Source organism: Macrobrachium rosenbergii, chromosome 47 (genome assembly GCF_040412425.1).
Source record: "Macrobrachium rosenbergii isolate ZJJX-2024 chromosome 47, ASM4041242v1, whole genome shotgun sequence".
Taxonomy (NCBI): domain Eukaryota; kingdom Metazoa; phylum Arthropoda; class Malacostraca; order Decapoda; family Palaemonidae; genus Macrobrachium; species Macrobrachium rosenbergii.
In genome coordinates, this window is record NC_089787.1 from 46,253,753 (window position 1) to 46,275,111 (window position 21,359).

At 40.1% G+C, this 21,359-nt stretch overlaps 1 protein-coding gene across 6 annotated transcripts in view; it reads left to right on the forward strand.

The window, feature by feature from the left end:
* Window positions 1-21,359, forward strand: part of LOC136830826 (delta-like protein B) — a 628,420-nt gene that overhangs the window by 31,807 nt on the left and 575,254 nt on the right. The window contains exon 1 of one of the 6 annotated variants that reach the window (XM_067090804.1): window positions 7,276-7,500. The exons of 2 other annotated variants lie outside the window; for them this stretch is intronic. The gene's annotated coding sequence lies outside the window, so the exon portion shown is untranslated. Of the gene's footprint in view, window positions 1-7,275; window positions 7,501-21,359 lie in introns of those variants that run through there. 3 more of the 6 variants (XM_067090798.1, XM_067090801.1, XM_067090805.1) reach the window with 3 other exon arrangements.

The window sequence follows — 21,359 nt, forward strand, 5'->3', positions numbered from 1 at the left end:
ATTATTTGAATTTTTTGCCTACATTCGTAACTACATGTTTCATCATCCGTGCATACTTTTGAAAATGGATAAGAATACTGATATATTTGCTCTATCGCAGTGACCAAAATAACAATGCACATAGTCCTCCTTCGATGCGCCACGCCCCCAGAGACTGTGCTGATCAGGCGCCTCCATTCTTTTTTCCTTCCTTCCATCTGCATCCGTTCTGCTGCTGTTTCCTCTCCTCCAGTTACTCTCCTTATTCCATCCATGTTTCTGCCTCTCCCCCCTCCCCCTCGATTTTTCCTGCCAGGCATAAAGCTACAAACCCTCCCTTCTGAGCATTTGGCCCCCTTCCTGAAAAGGGGCAGTGCCCTTACCATGCATCATCAAGAATAGTCATGGGCAGGAAAGAAGTGAAAATGCACACTGCAAACATTTTTGGTAGGGTTTCTTTATACAACAAATTAAAACCCATTAGTACATCTACACATACGGCAATCCAACAAGGGCAGGATACAACCAGATCCCATCTCCTATGCAATATCTTTTAATGGTATTAGTCCATTTAATCTACCAAATAAATGTATTCACATTTTCGTTTCCCGGTCTTGTAAAAACCGTCACCAACATACTTATACAAGCTACATATTCTCGAGTGATACTGCTCGGTATATTTAGTACCCTACTAGAGAAAAAATCTATTTATAGCTTAATTATGACAAGGGAAGGAGAATTTTCCTTAACCATTCCCAAAATTTTGCAAGCAATTTTGTCGCTGAATTCAAATTTACAGTCTTTTACATGGTTCAGTCATTTCATTTGATGTGTTCTTGGAGAATGGTATATCTCTAAAATCACATCGAATGAAATGAATTATTATTATTATTATTATTATTATTCAGTAGCTGAAACCTATTTATATGGAACAAGCCCACAGGGGCCACTGACTTGAAATTCTAGCTTCCAAAGAATATGGTGTTTATTAGGAAGAAGTAAGAGGAAGTAAAGAAATACAGAAAGAAGAAATCCCATTTGTTAAAAAAGAAAAAAATTAGTAAATAGATAAATAGATTAAAATTTATTAAAATGCAAGAAGGATAGTATTAGGGTAGTAATGCACTGCATTTTCGCTTGAACTTCTGAAGTTCCAACTGCACAACATCCTCTGGAAGGCTGTTCCACAGTCCAACTGAGAAGTTCGACAGCAAGGCACATTTACTGCATATTGGTGCTGCTGTTCAGCGAATCTGGTTGCTCTAGGCCAGGGGTTCCCAAACTGTGGGTCATGGAGGGTCTAACACAGGGGTTCCCAGACCCTTGTATTGATTTGCTTGTAGCAAAAAAGCAGGTACATTCTTCACATTAAAATGTTAATAAATCAGTTAATAAACATTGATAAAGATCAATGGAGATTTTATTTTTCTCTCTGCTGTGATTAATATTTAAAATTTTAAAATATATCTGTGCCATTTAAAGTTAGTACGGTTTTAGAAGGCTTATAAATGTAGGGGTCACGACAGGTTTGGTACTGCTATAAGGGGTCACGTACTAAAAAAGTTTGGGAAACACTGCTCTAGGCAAACAGTGGGAATCAGGGATCAGTTGTGAATGTGAAAGATATCTGTTGAAAAAAAAAAAAACTTATGAAAAACTGACAAACAAGAGGCCATCCGTCGATGGTCCAAGTCATAAATGCATAGGCTATATTAGGAAACAGAAACCTACCACCACGAACCTCTCTATCTAAAAGAGATAATGAAATGACTAAACTGTGTAAAGGACTACAAATTTTATTTCAACGATAGATACTATTTGCAAAATTTTGGGAATGGTTATGGAAAATTCTCTTTCCCCTGCTATAATTAATCTATACATGGATTTTAATTTGCCTGGTGAACAAACTGGTACATCTTCAATGAGCATTAATAAATTGTGATACTACCCTAAAAACCTATGAGCCTAGAATCACCATTACTCTTGATCTGAATATTACTTATATAATTTGTTTATCAAGCCAGCATCATTCATTATGTAAAACCGAAATGCTTCCAACCAAAGAATTTGTAATATTAACAAAACAGCTCTAATTACAGGCCTAACGGGAAAATCTGCCCTATGTATTTTTAGGATCCCGCATACATTATAGCAAATTTTGGGAAGTCACACACAACTTTTCTCGTCCAATTTATATTCCCACTTTGTAATCCTTTCAAATTGTTGTTCAAGTTACTGTTTACAAAATATATATGGAATTTTTTTTTATTTCATTTTCTGGCCCTTTATTCATTTATCAAAAGACTATTCATTTTTTCTACATTATTACTTTTTTTCCTTAGTCTTACTTTGCAATATATATATATATATATATATATATATATATATATATATATATATATATATATATATATATATACACACACATACTAAATATACCGGTGCATGTGCGCGATTGCCCGCGCGTTTAAAATCACAGGACCACTGCGAAGTACCATGGGGAAAAAATACAAAGTATAAAATACTGAGCACTATCGACAGTGTTCATGTTATATCAATACATTTTCCAAGTAAAATTGGAAGCCTGGAAAAAACTGCATACACATTATGTATGTATATCTATAATATGTATATGTATTTAGACACATACACACACACACACACACACATTATATATATATATATATATATATATATATATATATATATATATATATATATATATATATAGTATATATACATATATATACATATACCCACGGATACAATTTAATACCGAATTCACGACAACTTGGAATAACTTTCACCTGAGCGAATTTTAATTTATAAGTGAACCTCCCCGCCCAGGATTCTAACCTGGACCATCAGGATTATACTAGTAGATTATATATAGAATATACTGTCATTTTTTTTTTTACCAGATACCTAAGTAATTGTAATCACAACAAAACCCTCTTAATTTCTCGATTTCCTCACTTTTTGGATACGCTTGTCACTACTAAGCCTAAGATCCAAATGGAAAAATATGAAGAAATTCTGACCGTCTGTAGCCAGTTTCAAACCCGAGTCTGGATTATCAGTAACGAGGTCAGTAACGTAACCTTGTTCTGATAACCCGGATGCAGGTTCGAATCCTGTTATAAAAGGAAAGTCAGAATTTCTTCATACTCTTCCATTTGGATCTTAGGCTCTTTAGTGACATGCATAGCATATTCAAAAAGTGTGAGAAATCGAGAAATTAAGAGGGCTCTGAGGTTATTACAATTACCACACACACACACACATAATGTATATATATATATATATATATATATATATATATATATATATATATATTATATATATATTGTTACGTGTGAGGGTCTTGGTTGATCATGTATTATTCAATTTACGTAATTTTTACGGCCCTGCAAACCAAGATTACACGTAACCTGCCACTTGAAGCCAAAATTTAACCTCAAAGACAGTCGTTAATTAGCCAAAGGTCGCCAGTTAAGGGTAATTAACCTTAACAAAAATATTTGAGATGAATTTGATTTTAAACGCAACGGTTCTTCCAAACATTCGGACCTTGAGGCATACAAAGCATCGAGATTTAACCTGATTTTGCTTACCCTAAATCCTAGGTATTTTACTGGAATAACGGGGTTGAAGCTCACAATATAATAATTAGGCTTAATCTAGACTTCGTAAACACATATACCCTAAGTGGTGGCTGAAGGAAGAAAACAAAGAAATGCGAAATACAGAAAAGAGGTTAAAAGAATGGACGAAGTTTCGAACAGCACACGACTATACCTTAATGACGAAGCGTTGGCGCGCATTTACAACGGACGTGCTGAAGTTCGGGTGTGTGTTTCTTGCTCCACCATTCACTAATAAAATAATAGACAAAGGCGGGGACAGGGCCACCTTCCAGACGTCAGCTCGAGACGGCGGCTAGTTTCTCTCTGTAGTTCCCTGACCGGCGCTGGGTCAAAACAGGCCTACAGTCATGCCTTAGGCGTCTATGCTCTGTTAAAACATTCGCCACGAGAGACAGGAAAAAAGGAAAAAAGGACCTTAGGACCACCTATTTTTTAAGGCTGATATGGGGAATTTTCCTATAGGGTGGAAGGCCTAACTTACCTATCCCGTTCTCCAACGGACGTTAAGGTTTGAACTGAAGATGCTCCTATATAGACAACATCTTTTCCCGGTCTCAGTCAGGCTGATATTTCTATCCCTAAATGTTCGAGGGCGAACAGCGTAAATATTTATAAAAATATATATATATATATATATATAAGGCATCTGATGCAATTAGCATTGTGGAGGTTTCAAGCACAAGAGGTTCATCCATGACTCAGCGGCTTAAGTGTGAATTTGACAGTAAAGCTGCCTTTTCTCATGGCCTTCCCAACTCCCAAACGGCTCCGGTCAGACCAGATGTCTGCCTACGCCAAAGAGTACAGTTCTAAATTATTATAAAAAGTTATTACTTGAAAGAGATTTATTTAATTAATTTTATTCCCTTATTAGACTTCATAGATAATGTATGAATTGTTTAGCTACCTACTGTTCACCTTTCATTTCCGGTGAATATTTTATTTGGACTACCTACTGTTCACCTTTCATTTACGGTGAATATTTTATTTGGACAACTTCACTTCATATTAAACGATTTGAAATTCATTGTAATTTCATTATCATTACTATCCCTGCTAAGAAAATGATTTTGGTATCGAACATTATAGCCAACATTATAGGCCTACCTATTCTACAGGCTATCATTTTACTTCCACAAAATGAAAATTGGATGGTTTTTGTTGGTAACTTGTTCTTTCAATAAGGCTAAAAAAAGACTGTGTAATCCTATAATAACCTGTTCTTTGTTTCACAATCTCTTTATCTCGCAAAAGGCTTCTAGCGTAATTGTTAATCAAGTTCACTAGTGTTGGTATCACTCATCCCAACTCGCTTCGTGGTCAAGATGATTCGAACTTTGTGGAGGCTTTTTCAATTTTAATACCTTTTAGAGGATGTTAAATATTTTGGAAACATAAAAAAGAAGAAGAAGAAGAATGTAAGAATGCTATACTTATTGTTTCTTACCGAAACACTAAGCATGTGCAAGAACATACTGACCAGCTTTAGGCCTATACCCTACCAAGCAGAAGGCTGACATCATACCCGACAAATAAGCATACAAAAGGGACTCAATCGTTTTCTTGAAAATTATCTGCAATATATTACTCAACTAACCTTCCCTTGGCCAAATTCAATTTAGCCAGGCAATGTAGCACACCATGGCGTTACTTGATGAACTGTTGTAGTGATCTGCCTGGACAACAAGCAAACGTCAACTTGGGCGCCGACTTTACAGACGAACGATAATAACACTGTATGATCTGAAAACTTTAGTCTCGGTGCAGTCTGATACAAAAATCCACTGAGTTTCGCAAACTGATTTTACTAAATGAGCAGTCGCCCGATTTCACAGAGCGTTGCTAAACATGTTAACCAACTTAGAATGTGAACGGAGCAGACCACTGTAAACTTGCGGCGTGAAAACTATAACTATTTTTTTTTATGGTAAGTAGTGTTTCTCAACTTAAAAACAGGAGTTTCTCGGGCAGGCCATTAATTTTTTTCCATGTGTAAATTTACACCTCTGTTCTTATATGAAACTGAGGCACTTAAAAGAGTCAGTCACATTTTTTTTTTTAGCTATAAACAAGATTCATGAACTCTTAATTAGATAACTGCATCACGAAAAAAACAAGTCCGTCTAGCTTATAAGAAATAAAGATTTTAACATTACGAAAATATGTTTATTTTTAAAAGTAGACCAAAGCTTTATTTAAAAAGGATTTTAGATGATTTAAGGGTATTTTCATAACCGAATGCTTGTGATTGCCAAAGTTCTTGTAAATAGAGCGACACGAGTGTCAGAACTACGACTTTTATTGAATCTTTACCTTTGGAGAATTTCTAGCACTAAATATGTTTTTTTATTGTGAAAGTAAAATAGGTAATCGTATTGCCTACATACGACCCGAAACATAGTTGTAAAGCAGAAGAGAGAGAGAGAGAGAGAGAGAGAGAGAGAGAGAGAGAGAGAGAGAGAGAGAGAGAGAGAGAGAGAGAGAGAGAGAGAGAGAGAGAGTAAAATAAATTACAAAATTAAAATTCATTATTATTTCCTGGTTGTAGTTAATAAATATATTAAATAATATGATAAGCTTATATTTACCTAGTTAGTGCAAAATATATGGTAGGCTGAGGGACCAGTTTTGCAGGTTTTTAATATCTGAAATTCTAAGCAAAGACGCTTCAGAAATAGTCAGTCACCTTGAAAATTTCAGCTGTATTATATTGCTTTTTTTGAATACCGTTTTCTTTTACATACTGTTTCGTACTTTTTCACAATAGGCCTATATATGAACAGTAATTTGCATGAACAAATATACGTTTACGAACTGCATTTATGCAGAGCCTAAGTACAGTATAAATATGAAATATAACTGATACCTTGAACTTTTAATGCGCAGGGGGTTATCCCTGAAATTATTATGTTTAAGAACCTTTTCTATACACCAGTATAATCTACATGATGACAAGCACTGATACAGAAGAGCATGACAATTTACTGAACGTCCTTGCCAACATTTTTGGCACACTGATGTGAGGCCACCGTACTGCTTTACTACATCGTTGAGTTCTGCATATACTCAGCCACACATGTAGTGAATCTTTCTAAAATTCGTCAATGAATACTGCTTTCGAACAATAAAAAAATCGATTTTAGTCCTATTTGGAATGGGATTCATTCCTAATTGGGTGTTTTCCACGCACAGTGTTCAGCTAAACATGGTTGTTTATCACATTCGGTTATATCTTGTCTTTATAGTTAATCATATAATAATCGACTAATACGAATATACTTTGCTTTTTGTAGAGCACTATAATATTGTAAATATGGACATACATAGGTACACATAAATATACATATATATACAGGTATATATATAAAATATATATATATATATATATATATATATATATATATATATATATATATATATATATATATATATATATATATATATATATATATATATATATATGTGTGTGTGTGTGTGTGTGTGTGTGTGTGTGTGTATGCATATATATAGTTGCTAATTTTTTTAAAATAAAATATAGAGTTTAATACGGTTTCTAATAAAAGTGGTGAAATTTTTCAATAAGAACTGCGTAGGTAAAACTCCAGCCTTATACGTCTGTAATGTGAAATAATTAAGTAAAATCCAATTGTTTGGAACTTTTGAGACCATTGGGTTCGGTTGGCCTTTGATGAGAAACAGTATTCTCTCCAACGAAACGAGGTTGCTGAAGTTTACAGTCGGTGATTAATGCTGTTACATCCAAAGTTATGGTCGAACAGTTTATGTTTTGGTTAGTGTGTAAGAAAGTTAATTTATTGGTGTAATATTGTGTTTTCGCGTGTTATTTTAGACTGCGTGGAACCCTTCAGTAGAGGTATAGTACTTTATTGTGTATAGAATAGAGAATTTGAGTAGTCTCAGCCAAGTTCTCTTGATGATTTCATTAGGATAGGCCTAGTTTGGCCTAATAAGTGCTCAATGGTATTTTTAGGGTATGATGAAGACAATGTTCGTGAGGACGCAGTCTTTTGAAAATTCAAAACAGGCTCATTTAATTTATAATGACGTCAAATTAGGGCAGATACAGATAACTTAGGCAAACTTAAAAACTTGAGCCTGCGACGACCAACTAAGCCTAAGGCTTCTATCTAGGGCTACTAGGCCTAGCGAAAGTCATCTCTTAATCAGGCCATCTCTTTAGGGTTAGATGCATTCCTCGGAATTCGAAAAGAATTTGCCCTGGTTAAAGTAATGCCCTGCTAAGGTAATTATGGTCTCGTGCCCAGGTGAAGATTTACTTTCTGTTAGGATAAGTGGAAATGATAGGATAGGGTACTTGGGTAAGCTACGTTGCTTTTGTAATTAGGTTATAGGCCTATGCCCCAGGTGAAATCATTGGTAAAATTTTACAAGTTGCCAATAAGACTCCAGCCAGCCATTTTTGCACGAAAAACCATTTTGAGTTTCTCATTGACTATGAAATAATAGGGCACTAAAAGAACCTTAAAATACCAATATAACTTCACCAACGGGTGTTGACTGGTTACAATTTTGCCGTATTAGCTATGGAGGGAGGTATTCTTACCTTATAAGTCCTAATTTTTTTATTTGTCATTTGCGAATAGTGTTTATGGGGTTCAAAATAATGAGAATGAAGAGCTTTTTCAAAAATGTAAGTTACAATTTCATAGTGTGTATTGGCAACTTATAAAATAATACCAAATCATTTAGGCTAGTTGCCTCTTTGTTCCTCCTCTTTGCTGCGTTTCTCTGTACTGTGAAGGTATTTGCACAACTCATATATTCTAGGCTGTTTAATAATGTTTTATGAGTAGCTTTGAATTCAGTGGTTCACAGCCTTTGGAGGTAGGCTAAGCCTAGGCCTAGGCCTAATACCTACTGCTGATAAGTTGTTCACTCATTTTTTTGAGATATTTTATTTAAAGCCATCCTTGCATTTTAGACTTGAGAATATATTTTTCTTATGATTTGATATGTTTTGAACATTTTTGACATTTGTTTTGTTAGAAAATGAGTACTTTAGGAGAAAGTGGACCCCACCCTTATTTCTTACAATTTGGGGGACCACAGTGGGAGGGCTGGGTGTTTTGTTGGGGGAAAACAAAGTGAGTAATAGCCTATTCAAGGATTAAGGTCCTTGAATAGACTATTACTTATATAATCCCACTGATAGTTCTCATTCAGATTAAGGTAAGTTCATGGACTGTATTCAAAATAATAACTTGCACTAGCGTAGGGGTCTGGCACCCAAGGCTAGGTGTGACTTGTTAGGTAATTTGCTAACAAAACGAACAGCAGAAATGTTTAGAGGACACGTTGAAACATACGTAAATGACATATTCAAGTCCAAAATGCTATGCAGTAATGGTTTAAGGTGTTTTGTGAGGGCAACTCTGATACTGCACAGTTTTACCCTTTGAGACCGCTGGGCAAATATTAGAGCAACACCATAATTTTGGAAACTGTAAAGCAGTTTAGTTAGCAAGGCACATTTTAAATCCCTGCGTCTTTTAAATTACAGGTAGGCATCCTTTGTTGATTCTCACCCCCAAAAGACAACTAACATGATGTACCGCTCTCAAAATTGTCCATCTCAACTCCCAAAATGCTGGTTTTATGTTTGCTTCTTACAGAACAATTCAAACCATCAAAATTATCCCCATGGCTTGTGATATAATTGATACCAAAGACAGATTGGCTCTCATTTATCTTCTAGATGATGCATCCTATGATGTGTTATGTTTTTTCAAATATTATAAATTGGTCCTGACAAGACATAACCTATACACTACAGTATTGCCACCAGGTGGCGTGCACAAAAATTAGGCCTAACACCTTACGATCTTCTGATGTATTATAAATCTTTGATGTTACTGGACAATATCCAGATGTTATACAATAAAACAGTATTATCCCTTGTCTTGTGGTGCGTAGTACTGATAAAAACATGCTCAAAACATGCTTAATACAATAGTATAGTAGCTGTCAGTTCAAAAGTAAAAGAAAAAGACAATACTTAGATCTTATTTTTATATAAGTAACTTAACAAGTAATTACATTGCTATTGTTTCTATTAACTGGCAGCTAAAAATTTTGCAATTCGTGGGTCGCGCTATTTTGTTTGGCTAGGTGACTAACTCTGCCCACTTTCAGGGTAAGAGAGGAACAACAAGCAGTAGTATTTAGTTTTGTTTCTGCTGGCTAATGGCTGTACACCAGCTTTTAGCAGCAGCTCTGATTTTGGCATTCATCTTTCCTATTGAGTTCTCATTGTATTTGGTGAAGTATTCTTGCTTTGATAGCCTTTCGGTATTATCAGATAGAGTTAGACTCTGTTTTTTTACCTGTATTGTGATTCTCTTTATAACAACTTCCTTATTTACCGATTGTGACTTTAGTTGACTTGTTTTTCCCAAATGTCAGACTCAAGTTCGACTAGCTTTAGGTATGACCAAGGAATCTTATAATTCACATTCTATCTGTACGTATTGTATAGGACAAATTTGTTCAGAAGACTTACGATGTAATGAATGTGTAGACTGGGACAGTAAGAAGTGGAAGACTTAAGATCTCATTTAAACAAACTGGCTGGAGATAAAAAGAGAAAAGTGGCAGCCAGATGAATTAGTAAGTCTTTAGCTAGTCAGGGATCTCCTGTTGATCATGATATTGATAATGCTAACATCAAGATTGACGTTCCTGTTATTTCTGTTGATCCCGTACCCATTTCTCCTGCTATGCAACCCGTTCCTTTACCCGGCTCTCTCGCTTCCGAACCCAACACCATTGCCAGCCTTGAGTGTAAAATTGATAAAAGATTCAAACTGACTGTTTAATCTATTGCGCAATTAGCCTCTTCGGTTAAAGTCTTTATGGACAATAAGAGTGATTCAGAACGCCCTGTTACTCCTATTGCTAGTGCAGTGTCTGTAGAGAGCCCGATTGCTCCTAGTGTCAGTGATGTGTTGGTGGAGGAGGTGGCTGCCCATCCCGCCGATTCTCTTAGGCAAAGGTCAATGTCATACTCCCCTAAACCTGGGAGGAGTCAAACTGGTAGCCTAAGGGAGGCCCTTGGGGATCTGCCCATGGGTAGTCATCCCCTCCGTTGAACCTGTTGTTGAATCCTAGGTTGCAGCCAAATGCTGCTGGAAAGGCATATCCCTGGACATGCATTGTCTTTCATCTAGCTCTGATGATTCTTCGCCAAGACGACAATGGCATTTGTGGATGAATCACACCCTTTGAAAAGGCATGTGGGTAATGTGTCTTATTCTCCTCCAGTACCGTGTAAGAAATTCAAGGAACCTGTTTGCAGTCCTCTCCCATCTTTCAGTCATTGGGACAGTCCGGAATGTTTTCCTTCTGTTCCTCCATTGGTAGAGAATCAGAGAGTGGCTTCCATGTATCCTGCTTCTCGTAAGCGCTCTTTGTCTAGGGCGTCTTCTTCTGAGCATCCTCTGGCTCCCAAGCACCCTGTAGTGTTGGAAACTTCCTTGACTGCTGAACGCCCGGTTTCTTCTGAGCACCCTAAATTGTCTCAGCAATTGTTGGCTCCTTCTTGTGCTGCTGCGTCAGAGGGCCCTTCTTCACTAGAGCGTCACAGAACGACCAAGTGCCCGTCTTCGGCTGTCCACTCTTTGGTTCATGGATCACCAGCTAAGATGAAGCGACCAGTGGTGCCCGAGCTTCCTTTGGTGCCTGATCTTCCATTGGCATCAGAGTGTCACTGTACTTATGCTGCCGATGCTTTGACTCCTTCTGCTGTTTTTGTTCCTTGAGCAGTTGGGCATTCTTCTGTGTCTCGAACTTCCATGCCTCAGGCTTTACCCTCTTCTAGCATGCAAGCGTCCTCTGTGGTAGACCCGATTCAGAGCAAGCTCGACAGTATTTTGAGCCTGTTGAAGAAGGCTCCGTCAACCCCCCAACCTACGGACTTGGCTTTGTTTCCTGTATCCTTGGACGAGGAAGAAGTAGTTATTACTCGATACGCTCATCCTTCAGCTTTTGCTAAGGTATCCTCTTGCTACCTTCCCAAATTGCTTTTTGCTTGCAGCTCCTTCTTCACCCTTGTCGACTTTTCTTGGGGAGTCGCAGTCTTCTGAGTCTTCGAGACTACCCAAGTTAGTGCTTTCTTCTTCTGCCAAGAAAGCCTTTGGTGTTCTTAAGGGATGGCTAGCAAGAAGAGGGAACAAGGTAGGGCCATTTTCAGCTTCTCTCCTTCTGGATTGTCTAAGAGGAGACAGCTCTTATGCCATCGAAGAAGTCTTTGGCCCTCTCAGAAAAAGTGTCGTCCCTTCTCAAGAAGGGGGCGATAGAATTAATAGAGAATGTGGGCTCCCCGGGGTTCTACAATTGTCTTTTTGTGGTGCCCAAAGCTTCAGGGGGCTGGAGGCTCGTCCTGGATGTCAGCAAATTGAATGTCTTCGTTCAGAAGACAAGGTTCAAGATGGAGACAAACCGTACCATCATGTCATCCATTTGCCAGGGAGACTGGATGACATCTATAGACATGCAGGATGCGTACTTCCACATCCCAATACATCAGGAATTGAGGAAGTTTCTGAGGTTCGTGTTTGGGAACAAAGTGTTCCAGTTCCGCGCTCTATGTTTTGGGTTATCAACGGCACCTCAAGCGTTTACTAGAGTGCTCGCTTCCTTAGCAAAATGGCTCCATCTGATGGGAATTAATGTTTGGAGGACCTTCAAAAGACTCTTCTCTTAGCCCAGGAGCTGGGATTAATGATCAACATTCAGAAGTCCAGTTGATTCCGTCACAACGGATTCTTTATTTAGGGATGATAATAGACTCTCAGAGTTTTCAGGTTTTTCCCTCACCGAAGAGAATACAGTCTTGCCTCAAGATAGTGCACAGATTTCTTCTTCTGGACCAGTGCTCTGCCAACGAATGGATAAGTCTTCTCAGGACCTTATCGTCCATAGAATAATTCGTACTCCTGGGCAGACTTCGTATGAGACCGCTCCAATTCTTCTTAAGAATCAGTTGGAACAGGAAAAAATACCCAGACTCTCGTTTTCTGAGTAACTCCAGAGATAAAAGAGGATCTGTGTTGGTGGAGCTTAGAAGGAAGGTTGTCGCAAGGGAAATCTTTCCTTCTGTTGAACCCCAACCTAGACTTCTCAGATGCTTTGAACCTAGGTTGGGGAGCTCTGTTGGGAGACAAGGAAATTTCAGGGACCTGGTCTCCGGAACAAAGAAATTGGCACATAAATGTCAAGGAGTTGAAGGTAGTTCATCTGGGGTTACAATTTTCCAAAGAAGAAGTGTACAACAAGACAATCACAGTGCACTCCGACAGTACGACTGCCTTGGCGTATAGCAAAAACCAAGGGGGACACACTCTTTTCCCTTTACAAGACGGCAAGGAACTGTTTTGGGCAGAGCAATTTCAAGTCAAGCTTTTTACTTGCTTCATTCAGGGGAAGCTCAACGTTTTGGTGGACGAGCTAAGTCGCCAAAGACAGGTGTTACCCATGGAGTGTACTCTGGATCCTCATGTTTGCTCGGATCTTTGGAATTTGGGGGGGGCGGGACTCCCGTCATAGACCTGTTTGCGACTTCCAGAAACCATCGTCTCCCTTTGTTTTGCTTGCCAGTTCCGGATCTTGTAGCGTGGGCAACTGGTACTATGCTTCATGACTGGTCAAACAGTCACTTTATGCGTTTCCCCTCTTCAGCATGATAAAACAGGTGATCAACAAATTCCAAACTCACCAAAATCTGTCAATGATCCCAGTGACCCCCTTTTGGCCAACAAAGGAATGGTTCCCGGATCTTCTCGACCTCCTCGCAGACTTTCTGAGGTTGCTACCTCAAAAACTTCATCTGCTAAAACAACCCCACTTCTAGCATTTTCATTAGGGGTTGTCTACTCTGGCCCTGACAGGATACAGACTGGCAGGAAACTTCTTAGAAAGGAGGAGTTTAGAAAGAAGGGGTTTTCAAGATCAGCTTCGCAGGCTATTACCAAATGCCGGCGACAGTCCTTTGATAGAGTATATCAGGCTAAGTGGACAGTTTTCAGAGAATGGTGCAGAAAGTGCAAAGTGTCATCTTCTCAGGCATCTATAGCTGAAATTGCAGACTTTCTACTACATCCTAAGACCTACAGGAACCTGTCATCCTCGACGATCAAGGGTTATAGGGCCATGTTAAGCTCTGTCTTCAGACACAAGGGAGTGGACCTTTCCTCTAATCAGGATTTATCTGATCTAATTAGATCGTTTGACACTGCAAGACAGAAGGAGGTAGCAGTAGTGCCATGGAATCTGGACGTGGTCCTTAAATGGTTGTCTGGTTCCTGATTTGAGCCTATGCATTCGATTTCCTGAGAGATCTAACTAGAAAAACCCTCTTTCACAACTGCAAAATGAATCAGTGAGGTCCATGCAATAGACAAAAGAGTGGGTTTTCCCCAAGAGAATGCTGGCCTTGTTCCTTTGCAATTAAGAACTTGTCTGAGATTGTAGGCCCAAATGAGGAAGAGAGAGTATTGTGTCCTGTGAGAGCTCTAAGGTTTTATCTTCGCAGAACAAGAAGATTCGTGGTCCTTCAAATGCCTTATGGTGTTTTGTTAAGAATCCTTCTCGGCCACTTTCAAAGAATGCCCTGGCATTCTTTCTTAAAGACCTCATCCCGGAAGTGCATCCTTCTGTTGAAGATGAGTTTTTTCCATCGTGTAAAGTGAGAGCTCACGAAATTAGGGCTGCAGCCACTTAGTTAGCTTTCAAGCGTAATTTGTCCCTCTCCTCGATATTGCAAGCGACTTTTTGGAAATGTAAGTTGGTCTTTGCAACTCATTATTTGAAGGAAATTGAAACAGTTTACGATAATTGCAGTACTTTGGGTCCGTTTTTGGTGGCTGGCGTGGTGTTGAGGGAAGAAGCGTAGGAAGCACTCCTTCCTTCCTTTCTTGGCCTTGATTTGAGATGGTTGAGTTTTTAAGGGAGCCTGGGGGTATAGTGTACTTGAGTGCCCTCCAGTCCTTCATAGTTGGGCAGTGGTTTTTAACTTTTGATGGTATTAGGTGTTTATTTCATTGTCGTTTTTTCTGTACTGCGCCCTTGGCAGGGGCAACATTATTACTTTTGTCAGCAATTGGAATCATTCTTGCTACAAGGTACCAACTAATATAGTAGGTGAGCCTTGGCTATACTGCCATGCCACTATACAATAAGGAGAGTGCCAGTAGAGGCAGTACCTTCCTGCAGCAGCTCCCTTATCAGGTAAGGAAACAACAGGCATTTTTTTAATGCTAGCAATCATTTCTATTCTCAAATTCATTACCATTATTAATGTTCTGGGGTAGATTTGTTCTTGCATCCCACCTCCTGTCAATGTGGGAATCAGTAATGTAATTACTTGGTAAGTTACTTATATAAAAATGACATTTTTTATAATAAAATAAAGTTTTATTTATACTTACCAAGTAATTACATGATTGGAGCCCTCTCTCCTCCCCTCTCATGAACATTATGCCACAAACAAATTGAATATTTTTGCTAGTTGTTCCTCTCTTACGCTGAAAGTGGGCGGGGTTAGTCACCTAGCCAAACAAAATAGTGCGACCTGCGAATTTCAAAATTTTTAGGTGCCAGTTAATAGAAACTATAGTAATGTAATTACTTGGTAAGTACTGTATATATAATACTTTATTTTATTATAAAAATGTTAAGTTGATTAAAGAGGACCTCATTTATTGACTAGTATCAGCTATTTTTCATAATTTATATATATCCACACCAGTGATTTGCGAGTTACGGTGGATCCTTTATCTTGTAGAGTAAAAATTCAGGGATCCATTCTAACCTGACCTTCTTAACATAACCTAACATAGGGCTGCTGGGTCCTACCTGCCTTGGGGAGTTGACTCAAGACTTGACTTGAACTAGAGTGCCATAAACCTTAGAGTTAAATGCAGGGATGCATCTTAACCTAATGTACCCTAGGATGCCATGTACTTCCCAGTTGAGGGTTGGCTTTGTTCTCCCCAACCTTCATAACTACCTACACTGGTATTACTTAACTTCATTTGTTGATGGTGGCCTTGTGTTGATATGTACATTATTAAGAAATGGGTAAAGTTTGTTGACACTTGACCAGGTCTTCTGCCTTGTTGAAACAAATCATAATTAGGCTTTTGGTTATGCTTTTTGGTGTATGTATGTTGATTAGGGTATATCACTCCATTTTAACATAAGATGGATGTATTTTGGGGTCTATTAAAGTGATATTATTAGCATTAAAGAGCCTTTAATGACTATACTTATTAGCAAATTCTGTACTTGTTAGGAAATTAACCAGACAAAACTTCGAATAGGCTAGAATTTTTTAATATGTTTCCTTTTAAAATATTCTTTAACATGTTTTCAAGATTTCTTTTGTTTCCAATTGAAACTGACTAAAAAATTTTTTATCATTGATTACCATAGTTTTGTTTCCACTTAAGACATCAGTTAGAAAACTGCAAGCTTTTTTTCATTTGCCCTAATACATTGACCTAAGACCTTTGTTTAACCAAAATCAGACAAGGATGGAAAACTGGGCTGAGTTCAGAAATGTCTGGGGACTTCACCCCAAAAACTCAAGAATTTTTTATCCGGTATAGTTAGCTAATTATCAATTATATAATTAGCTTCTTGAAATAAGAGTAAAGGAAAGAAACAGTGCATATGGCATAAGTTCCTAAGATTTCACAGAAGTATATACTGTATCCTGTTTAGAGAAAGCAAGATCTGTGGATGGAGCAAGGGGAAGAAGTGTAGACACGCATGCTCCTCCTTGTCGTCTCCATTGAATTCCTCCTACACTTGCTCCTCCTCTTCTGCCCCTTTTTCCTCATTCAGGAAGAAGTCTGAGAATTCCTCTCGTAAATGATCCTGCATGAATGAGTGAGCACCATGTTTTCACTTTCCTCTTTGTGGGAAATCTACCATAGATAAGGTTGGCATAGAATTCCTGAGTGTACTCAGGACCTTCCCATGCCTTTTTGGACCAGAGGACTGCTTAGTCTCTTAGCTCTGTGCCTCTGTAGAAGTGCACATTGTGGAATCAGTACTAACTCCGCACTCAGAGCCTGTGTGGCCCCTGAGGCCACACACAGCACGCTGCTGCTGTACGGTACCCGCAGGTACATATTATGATGACTGTGCTTGTGTGATCATGCAGTACAGGTTCACAATCTCTTATCCATAATTCTAAAAACCGAAAAGTGCTAAAAACATAAATATTTTGTGGAGAAAAGTAATCATTTGCAAAATTTGAACAGTACAACTATATTTATAATAATGATGATTTAAATAAAGGTTGTTTCGCCAGTTCCGGACATCACTTTCGCCTGCCAGTTTTTTGTTTTATTCAGCATCAGCTGTAAACTACAGCTTTAACTTACTGGTATTCTTTCTTAACCTTTAATGGATGGTTCCCCTCAATAGAGGATCTAAAACAGGTTTTTGGTGGTGGACGGACCCCCCTCTCAGGAGGATTAATATTATGCATCAAACGATTTGTCTGTATCGAGCAGGAAAGAGTTTCCAATACTTATATGGCCCATAAATGAATTGTGGTAAGTAAAGAATTCAGCTCAGCTTGATCATGGGTGTCTTTGGAACTTCACTCTTGTTCTTGACTTGGAAAGGGAATGTCTTGCTCCTCTCTCTCCCATGACATCTTTTATTTATTTGCTCATAAATATACCCAGGGATTGCTGTTGGTTGTAGTTCTTATCTTTTGTGATATGATGTCAGTACAATAACATGTATATGGACCTGAAAGAGTGGATCGAGTATAACCAGGTACCGAACCATTACCAGGTATTCTCAGAAGAGCCAAGAGTGTTTTGTCTTGCTCTTCCAAAGGTAGCCAGGGATTTCTTTAAGTTAATTTGACCCTTGAACTTGTTGATCCTCGGACTGTCTGACTCTTTTCGATGAATGTGTGTTATTAAGACTCGAGCTAAAGCAGATCCCCTCATTCGTGAGTTACAGGATAGATGCGATGAGTCCTGAAAGAGAGTCCCCTACTTGATTTTTGTCAAAGGTAAATTTTAATGACCCATCATTCTGATCATTCAGTGGTAGGATCCCCTATGATTCAGGTAAAGACCCATCCCTCAGGATATGATGCCATTCAAGCCCTTGGCCAACGTGTTGAATCCCTCGCTCAAGACAGAGGGAAATTGTGGTCGAATATGAGAGATCTAGAAATTGCAAGTGTTGGTGATAAAGTTAGTGAAGTGGAGGGTGCGGCCGCTCGGATCTGTCGTGCTCCTAGCCCTAGACCTCTTCCAAGCTCCCCAACCCCTGGGAGAAGGAAAGTCGACAGGCGAAGGGAGGCGAGAGATTTTAGCTCCCGAGCGGTCGTCCCCTCGAGTGTTCCTGTAGACGCTTCCCAGGACGCTCACCCTCGCTATAGGAAAGGCGAGGTTAATGCGTGTTCTTCGTCTTCTGAGGACTCAGTCCCCAAACGGGGCTGGCGTCTGGGTCTGTGAGTCTAGACCTCTTAAGAGGAAGTTCCCATATGTTGAAGGACACCGTGTTGAGTATTCTCAGGCTCCGGGGTGTAGCCATTGGAGCAGTCCTGAACGCTTTAGTTCAGAAGGTAGCTCCCCCTCCAAGTGCAGGCGTAAATTGCTCGTTTCAACCAAGACGCCTGGCAGCAAGAAAACGTTGGACGCTTTTCTTTCTTCGGTTCACGCTCCCCCCCCTCCTTCGAATTGGGAATTGTCCCCAGAACGCCCTCCTCAATCTGTTCAATTAGTTGAGGGCGCGTCGAATATTGCGCCTTCTCCAGTCAGTTATCAGCAGAAGGAAGCTCCACAATGGTCTCTATTAAAGGAGATGCATCAGAAACTGTCTTCCTTTATACAAGTTTGCCAACCTGCAGAAAGGGCGGATAAATTTTCTCCTCCTTTAGCTGTTCGTCGCACCGAGGAAACTTCTGCCCGATGTCGCACAGGCGGCCAGTGCTCAAGTGACTCCAAGGGGCGGCGTGATAGCAAACGAGGGAAGAATGTTTCTCCTTCTCTAAGGGCCTCGATCAGTTCTCGTCAGCCTCAGGAAGCTTTTGACAGATGTCGCACGGGCGCCTCAGCTCACCTCGCCTTAAGGTTGGAAAGAACGACGATCGTCAGAAGCCTAGCCTCCAGGACGCCCGAGTAGTGCAGGAAGATGGACGCCAGGACGCCAAGCGTCAAGAGCTTGGACGCCGGGACGCCGAACGTCAAGAATCTGGACGCCGGGTCGATAGGCGTCACGAAGTTGAACGCCAGGACGCTAAGCGTCATGATATTGGCTGCCAGGATACTCGTACAGTTGGGAGTCAGGATACCGAGCGTCAAGACCGTTATCCACAAGACGCTTTGATTGAGGATTCTCTTGTTTTGGAGGCAGCAGATAGTAGACAGGACGCCGCTACTTCAGTTTCAGTACAGCTTTCGGAGGGAGCGAAGGACAACGACGATCTTCTTCCTTCTCAGATGTTCTCCTCGAGAAAGTTTCCGATGAAGAGGAGCAAGGATCGCAACTTCCTTCATCAGACTTGAAGAAGTTGATGAAAGTGTTTCTACGAGCTTTTTCCGACAACTTCGTACCTGCCAGCCCCCGTTCTCCTCCATCGGAATTTACTCTCGGGAAGACACCAAAGAAGACTATTTTTACTAAAATGATCATGTCTCGTTCCTCCAAGCGAGCCTTGAAAGTTATGGAAGAATGGATGAAGTCCAAAAAGGATCAAGGACGAGCAGTGTTCTCTTTTCCTCCAGCTAGGCTTACATCAAGGTCTAGCATTTGGTATGAGACTGGAGAAGCTCCCGGCCTGGGAGTTCCTGCCTCTTCCCAGGGGACTTCTCTTCTCTGGTTGACGCTTCTCGTAGGACTGCAATGGGAAAATCCAAGGTTTTCTGGTCCCCTTCGGAAATGGATCACATCTTGAAAGGAATTTTTAGGGCTTTCGAAGTCTTCAATTTCCTAGATTGGACTCTGGGAGCTCTGGGTAAGAAGACCGAGACATTATTAGACTCAGACACCAAGGACCTCATTCATGTTATGTCCTGCATGGACAAGGCTGTCAGAGATGGAGCCAACGAATTGGCAGCTCTCTTTTCTGCGGGAGTCTTGAAGAAAAGGGCACATCTTTGTTCCTTTCTTGCCAATGGGGTTACACCCATCCAAAAGGCAGAACTCCTTTATGCTCCTCTGTCGACGCATCTTTTTCCTCAGGAATTAGTGAAGGAGGTCTCCTCAGCTCTAACTCAAAAGACAACCCAAGATTTAATCACCAAAACTGCAAAGAAAGTTCTACCCTCTAGCTTCGCCTCTCAGAAAACTATAGGGGAAGCTCCTGTTATTCAGCCCTTTCGAGGCAGAACTCCCAGTAGAAGAAATTCAAGAACTACGATCAAAAGATCTACGAGAAGAAGCAGTAGACAAGGGAGAAGCAGAGTCTGAGAAGACTCTCCTTCAGACAGCGGTTGGAGCCAGACTAACACACTTCTGGCTGGAATGGGAGAAGAGAGGAGCGGATCCATGGTCCGTTCAATTAATAAAAGAAGGGTACAAGATTCCTTTCCTCAGGAAGCCACCTTTAACTACAAGGCCGGTAGACCTTTCGGCCAATTACAGAACGAAAATGAAAGCGGACGCTCTGCAACAGCAGTTTGTTCTGATGCTACAAAAACAAGCTATAGAGAAAGTTTTGGATCCGGAATCTCCAGGTTTTTACAATCGTCTGTTTCTGGTTCCCAAAAGCTCGGGGGGATGGAGACCGGTGCTAGATGTGAGCGCTCTGAACGTGTTTGTTCAAAAGACAAGATTCACGATGGAAACAACCAAGTCCGTTCTAGCAGCAGTCAGACAGCACGACTGGATGGTGTCTATGGATCTTCAAGATGCGTATTTCCATATTCCCATTCACCCGAGCTCCAGGAAATACCTGAGGTTTGTGCACGGGAGAAACTTTCCAATTTCGAGCTCTATGTTTCGGCCTAAGTACCGCTCCTCAGGTTTTTACGAGGCTAATGAAAAATGTAGCTCGAATGCTTCACACAAGAGGCATCAGAGTCTCCCTATATCTGGACGACTGGCTTCTCAGAGCTCCTTCCTACACTCGCTGCCTGGAGGATCTTCGAAGGACTCTTCGACTGTCGGAGAATCTAGGACTCCTTATGAACAAAAAGGAAGTCTCAACTCAATCCCATCCCAAGAGATTCAATACCTTGGGATGAGGATTCAGAGTCAAGCTTTTCGGGTTTTTCCGTCAACATCAAGGACGGAACAAGCTTTTGGAAAAACTTCAGAAATTCTAAAAGACAAACTTGCTCAGTGAGGGAATGGATGAGTCTACTGGGGACCCTTTCCTCTCTAGAGCAATTTGTCTCTTTAGGAAGATTGAACCTTCGTCCGTTGCAGTTCCATCTGAATCGAAACTGGGACAGGGACAAGGAACTAGAAACGAAGTGTATTCCCATTTCACAACAGATAAGAGATTATTTACTATGGTGGAACGATCCCCTAAAACTTCAAGAGGGACTTTCCCTGCATCAGAGGAGCCCAGACCTAGTGTTGTTCTCCGACGCGTCGGACTCGGGATGGGGAGCAACACTGGGAAAGATGGAAGTCTCGGGCTCTTGGACCGGAGATCAGATACAGTGGCACATCAAACCAAAGGAACTAACTGCTATCCTTCTGGCTCTAACA